Source organism: Salvelinus fontinalis, chromosome 36 (assembly GCF_029448725.1).
Source record: "Salvelinus fontinalis isolate EN_2023a chromosome 36, ASM2944872v1, whole genome shotgun sequence".
In the NCBI taxonomy this organism is placed as follows: Eukaryota; Metazoa; Chordata; class Actinopteri; order Salmoniformes; family Salmonidae; genus Salvelinus; species Salvelinus fontinalis.
In genome coordinates, this window is record NC_074700.1 from 20,671,712 (window position 1) to 20,680,407 (window position 8,696).

The window sequence follows — 8,696 nt, forward strand, 5'->3', positions numbered from 1 at the left end:
AAATGGTTGAATGTCCTTTGGGTGGTGGACCATTGTTGATACACACGCAGTGGCAACCCACAGTGTCGATTTTAGCTTGTAAATTTTGGTGGTGCAAAAAAAGTGTAATGCATGCCAGCAAAGCCACAACACTAAACAATATATTAATTGCACTATAACGGTGACAAACGGTGCCCACAAACTGTTAGGGCCGGTTATAGGCTACATTAGAACAGTCAGAAGAGTAGGAAAAATGAAGAGGGGTAAATAGACTAAATTATTAGGATGAGGCACATGGGCTACTAACATTGTACTACACACCATAAAATTAGTATTACTTTCTTAGCTACATTATACATATCTCCCTGGCATATTACATAATTTATGAAGTAGCATACAAAAAAAATGTTGGACTCACATTGTTGTGCTCGGCTCATTTGAACAGAAAGGTGGCACAGCAGACCGAGTAAACAGTTGTTTTGAGCGTGGCACAAGACATGCTTCATTGACAGCATGAAACTTGGAAAAGAGACCCTTAATCCCAGATTTGGGACCACACAGCCACTGTCATTGATTCCTTCCAAACCACTCATTGAATTTGCGATTTCCAACTTGTTGTGTAATGTTTAAGTCCAATGGCCGATGAGCACTGATATGTTTTATCTATAATTTCTGTTCATTATTTCTCTTCAAAGGACAAGGATTAAAACGTATTTTCCAGTAGATTGTCGACTTGATTCATGATGATGACTGCTAGCTAAGATTGTAAAAGTATGATGTTGACATGATCAGTCCAATCAAAGCTACTGTACATATAACGTGATTTGACGTCATTTTATCTGTGGTCATTTACCTTGAGCCTTGGATGGGCACATCTATGGCAGCAGCTAGAATTTCCAATGTCTCTTCTTACACTTGGCAGTGACGTAAAGTCCCCATAAGTGATAAAACACTGAGCCAATCACGGCGCAATGCTCCCTATTTTCTGCTGGCATGCCCCACCACCACAGAAAGCACTGAGCTAGGCTACAACACCTGCATTTTGGAGCTGCCTTACTCAAGAAAACCGATTTATTAACTCAATGATATATATTATTTTTACATTGTTTGCGAACTGATATGTGACACGTATCAATGCCAAAATAACATGCAAAACAGGCAAGCCCCCCCCCCCCCCAAAAAATATGTTTTGCAAAAAAATGTGGGGCTCAAAAAAGGGGGTTCTGCCTTACCTGCCCTGAATGATGGGTCACCACTGCTAGTCATTCAGAGCAGGTTCCTAGTTTAGCTAAAAAAAATTATATACATATACAGTGCCTTGCAAAAGTATTCATCCCCCTTGGCGTTTTTCCTATTTTGTTGCATTACAACCAGTTATTTATATTGCATTTTATTTGGATTTCAAGTAATGGACACACAAAATAGTCCAAATTAGTGAAGTGAATTGAAAAAAATTACTTGTTTCAAAAATATACAGTATATTTAGAAAAGTGGTGCGTGCATGTGTATTCACCCCCTTTGCTATGAAGTCTCTAAATAAGATCTGGTGCAACCAATTACCTTCAGAAGTCACATAATTAGTTAGATTGCACACAGGTGGACTTTATTTAAGTGTCACATGATCTCAGTATATATACACCTGTTCTGACAGGCACCAGAGTCTGCAACACCACCAAGCAAGGGGCACCACCAAGCAAGCGGCACCATGAAGACCAAGGAGCTCTCCAAACAGGTCAGGGACAAAGTTATGGAGAAGTACAGATCAGGGTTAGGTTGTTAAAAAAATATCTGAACTTTGAACATCCCATGGAGCACCATTAAATCCATTATTAAAAAATGGAAAGAATATGGCACCACAACAAACCTGCCAAGAAAGGGCCGCCCACCAAAACTCACAGACCAGGCAAGGAGGGCATTAATCAGAGAGGCAACAAAGAGACCAAAGATAACCCTGAAGGAGCTGCAAAGATCCACAGTGGAAATTGGAGTATCTGTCCATTGGACCACTTTAAGCCACACACTCCACAGTGCTGGGCTTCACAGAAGAGTGGCCAGAAAAAAAGCCTTTGCTTAAAGAAAAAAAATAAGCAAACACATTTGGTGTTCACCAGAAGGCATGTGGGAGACTCCCCAAACATATAGAAGAAGGTACTCTGGTCAGATGAGACTAAAATTTAGCGTTTTGGCCATCAAGGAAAACGCTATGTCTGGCGCAAACCCAAAACCTCTCATCCCCCAGAGAATATCATCCCCACAGTGAAGCATGGTGGTGTCAGTATCATGCTGTGGGGATGTTTTTCATCGGCAGGGACTGGGAAACTAGTCAGAATTGAAGGAATGATGGATGGTGCTAAATACAGGGAAATTCGTAAGGGAAACCTGTTTCAGTCTTTCAGAGATTTGAGACTGGGACGGAGGTTCACCTTCCAGCAGGATAATGACCATAAGCATACTGCTAAAGCAACACTCGGGTGCTTTAATGGGAAACATTTCAATGTCTTGGAATGGCTTAGTCAAAACCCAGACCTCAATCCAATTGAGAATCTGTGGTATGACTTAAAGATAGCTGTACACCAGTGGAACCCATCCAACTTGAAGGAGCTGGAGCAGTTTTGCCTTGAAGAATGAGCACAAATCCCAGTGGGTAGATGTGCCAAGCTTACCTCAAGAGACTTGCAGCTGTAATTTCTGCAAAAGGTGGCTCTACAAAGTATTGACTTTGGGGGGGGGGGGGTGAATAGTTATGCACGCTCAAGTTCTGTTTTTTGTCTTATTTCTTGTTTCACAATAAAACATATTTTGCATCTTCAAAGTGGTAGGCATGTTGTGTAAATCAAATGACACAAACCCCCCGAAAATCTATTTTAACTCCATGTTGTAAGGCAACAAAATACGAAAAATGTCAAGGGGGTGAATACTTTCGCAAGCCACTGTAGCAAGTTTGTATGAAGGTCTGGTTATTAAATGGGTAAATAGTTAAATAGTAATGTGCTCTAAAACGCTTTGGTGACAAACAAACTTTGCTGCCTTGTTTCTAATCGTCCACATGGCTGGGATAACCTATTCAAGTAAGTAAATACATTTAGAAAATGTTTTAAAAAACAATGTATTATTAGCTAACTAGCTTCAGTGCAGGCTAACTCAAATCAGCTGCTAACGTAGCTATCTATCTGGCCAACTTTACATACTGTATAGATAGCTACGTAGCTAAAAGTGAATAAAATATCACCAGCTACCTAACTTCATATTAGCTAACTATCTTGATGTATTTATCACTGTAAAAAAAACTCAACATGCATTTGTAGGTAGCTAGCTAACAGCAATGGAGGAGGGGAAAGGATAGCAGCCCCAAATGTCAAAGTGAGAGAGTAGGCTATTCTGGATAGGGCAGATATTTTTGTGTAGTTCCAGTCCCTAGAGGTGAAGACAGAGATGATAGTAACGTAATATTCAGTGCGGTCAAATTTGAATATAATGAAGTCTGTATCTTGTGAGGTTTTCTGTCATCAGATACAGAGAGCTGTTGAAAGCCTGTCTGCAGATGAAGAGGAGTGGTTCTCAGTCCTGGTCATGGGGACTCAAAGGGGTGCACATTTTTGTTTTTGTCGTAGCACTGCACAGCTGATTCAAATGATCAACTCATCATCAAGCTTCAAGTGGTATTTATGTATTCATTTGTGATGCTGTCCTTGATATGATCCTGTTATTGTCACATGCTACACATGCACATGTGTGTGCACATGCATCCATCAATCCAATGTTATCATGATTTGTTACAAGGGATATTATACTTTAGTAATCCACAATGACCTGGTGGTGTAAAAGTCTAATAATGACATTATCTTCCATATTCCTACAGATACCTTGTAACTGGAGATTCCTTCAAAACTATTGCCTACAGTTACCGTGTAGGGCACTGCAAGGATGGGTGACCAGCTCCATCTGGGACAGCTTCCTGGAGGAAGTCAGGCGTGTGAAGGCTACCTGTTTCCTGCATAACTTCATGAGGATGGATTCGAGGACCAGGAGGGGATCTACAGCTCGCCGCCGTGTCCCAGAGGAGAAGTCTGCTGCTCTGCTGCATGTTTCGAGGATGGGGTCCAACAACGCAGCAAGAGAGGCAATCCGTGTGCAGGAGATCTGCACCTCCTACTTCTTCGAAGAGGGTGTTGTTCCCTGGAAGCATCATAGACTACACAGTGCTCAACCAAAGGCTCTTTTAGGAGCCATCCACATTGCAATAAGAGTATTCTTCCATTTACTTAACTATGCCAACTGCAGTTATTCAATTTCCCTTTGATCTCTACTTCTTAGGTAAGGGTGCTGTTTAGGTAAGGGTGTGATGTCTGTACAAAGAAAACAGGCTATTTTAAGTCAGTCATTTTGATTTTTTTTTTTTTTTTTTTACAATTAGACACCCTATATCCCACAAATACACACTCGTGTATCAATCTGATTGATGGATTGTGTTGTGCAGTAAGCAGGCTCAGGTGTATAAATGTGGCTCCTTCCACCTTCAAATAATAGGCAAGAGGGCCAACCATTGAGAATAGTAAGATACATCATTATTTCTATAACTACGCTATATTGTTTGTCATGTGTCTGTGCATGTTTCTCAGCATAAAGTACTATGCAGCCACTTAGTGTGGACACCAGGTGAGGCCACACACACAGATTCCTATTGAACACTGTCTCTGTAACTACCTTATTTTCTCAATAACAGTCTCTCCTTCACTTCATCCCTCTCTCCCCTACAGATTGAACTTGTATTTATAATAAAATATTACAATTATAATATTTACAATGCATGTTTTATGTATTTATAACACTTGGATAATGAACGTGTTTCAATAAAGCATTTCACATTCTCAACAGGTTGACATTAAGTCTCTCATTTGATGAAATACTACAGTACACCTGTCCTGTGTTTATCAGATCAATGCAGATGAAGGAAATTAGATATTGAGATGAACCGGTTTTAGAGTATTTACATGATGCATAGGAAGTGTTGTGTACTGTTTATTATACTTTTTTTCTATTTGTGTATATATGAATTACAAATCAGCCTTTATCTAGTTAAATCATGTTTGTAGTCTATTGCATAGTTACAATGTGTACCATTGATGTACCAGGTCCAGGGTAAACCCTGTTGGAGTGTATAATTGCAATACATACATGAAGACAGAGTATCATTCAAAGACTGGAATTTGATACTGGTATTGGATATGACTGAAAGATAATCTCACAGACATTCATATCTGAACTGCACCTGTATTTGCCAAGGTAGAGTACATGATCAGTGAATACATTAAATGTACAGGCTACAATGTGGGGATCTCATGAATGGTAATAGCTACATGTATATACAGTACGACTTGTATCCTTGACACAAAGTTATACTATATTCTACTCAATCCATATTCTTCATTCATGTCATTCAGACTGTTTTGAAGTTGATACAACTGGCTATGATAGATGAGGTTCGCAGCTAGGTTCTGAACTAACATGTATACCAAACGTTTTAGGGTCCATACACATATCAGCTACATAGCTAGCTACACACCCATAGGCATACAGGTATTTTTATCCTCCACTGCACAATAAGCAAGAAAATAGTTTGCTAGCTACTTTACTTCAGCTGCAATGCATGTCAAATATCAGCAAGGCAAACTTACAAAATTGTACATTAAATTTGCAGTAAATGCTTTAGCTAGCTAGATTCATTACATCCACTGTTTAACAAAACAACAGCCTGGTTTGCTGGTTGTTTCAGGAGTCCCTAAAACATTAAACAACCAGAATTGCGATGTCATACTGTAATGACCTGACTAGATCATAAATGAACAATTGTCCAGACAGAGGCTTGAGTTTGCAAATTGACGGTTTATTAAACCAACTTTACACAGGCTACCGTTTGGGCCGTAGCACACGCCAAATAAATGACAGATAACCCACAAGCCAATCGTGACCTTCTCTTGTGAAGCCCAGACGTAAGAGAGAGAACAAAGGCGAAACCTGGTCTTAACTTCCAATGCTCCATCCCCCTGCCCAACCCCCCTCCACGCCACACCGCCAACCGCCAGGATGCCCGGCATCAGAGCATTCCAGGCATTCCCATGTTTGGCAGATAGCAGGTTGATTGACATGTCGGACCCCGCGAACACTGGGTACTGGTCAGTACAACACAACCACCTACTAGCCTAACACATAACACACAGCTGTCTGTGCGGGTCGCTACAATACTAATGTCACAACACCCATAAAGCTAGCCAGCTAGCTGGCTAATGTTAGCTAGTCAGATAGCTTGCTAAATCGCGATGTTCGTAAATTAACTTAATGCCCCAAAAATATGCATAATTGGATGTCTCTACATTAACTAACATATTCCTATGAACTGTAAATGTTTGCATGATTTGCTATGCCGTTATAATTACTTACATTTGCTTCCAACCTAGTATTTCTGTCAGCCATCTTTGCTGAAGAAAGTCTCCAGCCTTGGGTCGCATTGCGTCAAATTCGTCATGGAAACCACTCAATATGATTGGTCATCGCCTGGCGGTCGCAACTGGTGATTTGCATAAAGTTGGGATAAGTTTAACTTTTTCCCTGCATCCCATGCCACCTTTGCATCGCCCAAAGGTCCCCCGCCCTCTCCGCTTCTCTTCCATTGAAAATGAATAGGAAGCAGTGTAGTCTGGCCCAGGAGTGTGAAGGTGAACGGAAAGGCTCTGGAGCAACGAACCGCCCTTGCTGTCTCTGCCTGGCCGGGTCCCCTCTCTCCACTGGGATTCTCTGCCTCTAACCCTATTACAGAGGCTGAGTCACTGGCTTACTGGTGCTCTTTCATGCCGTCCCTAGGAGGGGTGCGTCACTTGAGTGGGTTGAGTCACTGACGTGATCTTCCTGTCTGGGTTGGCGCCCCCCCCTTGGTTTGTGCCGTGGCGGAGATCTTTGTGGGCTATACTCGGCCTTGTCTCAGGATGGTAAGTTGGTGGTTGAAGATGTCCCTCTAGTGGTGTGGGGGCTGTGCTTTGGCAAAGTGGGTGGGGTTATATCCTTCCTGTTTGGCCCTGTCCGGGGGTATCATCAGATGGGGCCACAGTGTCTCCTGACCGCTCCTGTCTCAGCCTCCAGTATTTATGCTGCAGTAGTTTGTGTCTGGGGGCTAGGGTCAGTTTGTTATATCTGGAGTACTTCTCCTGTCTTATCCGGTGTCCTGTGTGAATTTAAGTATGCTCTCTCTAATTCTCTCTTTCTTTCTCTCTCTCGGAGGACCTGGAGCCCTAGGACCATGCCTCAGGACTACCTGGCATGATGACTCCTTGCTGTCCCCAGTCAACCTGGCCGTGCTGATGCTCCAGTTTCAACTGTTCTGCCTGCGGCTATGGAACCCTGACCTGTTCACCGGATGTGCTACCTGTCCCAGACTCTCTAGAGTCAGTCCCAGTCAACTCTCTAGAGACCGCAGGAGCGGTAGAGATACTCTTAATGATCGCTATGAAAAGCGAACTGACATTCACTCCTGAGGTGCTGACTTGCTGCACCCTCGACAACTACTGTGATTATTATTATTTTACCATGCTGGTCATTTATGAACATTTGAACATCTTGGCCATGTTCTGTTATAATCTCCTGGGACTGGCCACCCCTCATAGCCTGGTTCCTCTCTAGGTTTCTTCCTAAGTTTTGGCCTTTCTAGGGAGTTTTTCCTAGCCACCGTGCTTCTACACCTGCATTGCTTGCTGTTTGGGGTTTTAGGCTGGAATTCTGTACAACACTTTGAGATATCAGCTGATGTACGAAGGGCTATATAAATACATTTGATTTGATTTGTTTCACCGCGTGGCACCGCTTGCTAGTGAACACGGGGCATAAGGCTCTAGGAAACTGTGGACATGGTGATCTGAGCCATCATATTGACCATCAGTAGGCCTATAGGTGAACTTGATTGGCTCTCTGGGCTTGCTTTCTACATTCAGACACATGAAAAGGTAAAAAATGGGAACACTCTGCCTTCCCGGCGCTAGGGCTGCTGAATTAAGTGCACCTAATGCCAACACTGTGAAACGAATAAAAACATAGGAACGCAAGGCTTTATTGTAGTTTTTTTAACATAAATGTTAGGTGATCAACTAGGAACGCCTTGGAGATCGACCAGTTGGTGACCACTGCTTTAGATGTTTGGGGCTGCTGGTGAACCATGATGTGCAGGCAATCAAAGGGACATTGGACTATCTCACTTGCCTAGTGTCCCCTGTGCTCAGAGTAGAAGTCGGAGTCAGCAATAGTACCAGGACCACCTTCAGTTGCAAAACGTTCTTGAATGTCGCAGATAGAAATCCCATGAATAGAGCCTGCAATATGCTTTATGAATGTAAAATGCGGCAATGCACGAAAAAAACCATAGCTCTAGTATTATAGGTGATAGAATCACAACGTTTTCCCAGAGGAAAAGAGGGAGACTTGGATAGTTCTTTGGCTGCAGAACCTGGATATGAAAAGCAGTAGGGAAAGTGCAAAGGTTGTTAGAGACTACAAATTCAAAATTGTTTCTACACTCGATGGAGAGAAACATAGCTAGACTGTTGTTTTACTATTGAACTTAATGCTACTCTTATTTTTAATTTGTTAAAGCAGCTTGTGTTTCTTAACCAGGCTGCTGTTGACTGGTTAGCTACGGGGAAGCAAGAGAGTCGCCTTCGCGCTGTGTATAATCA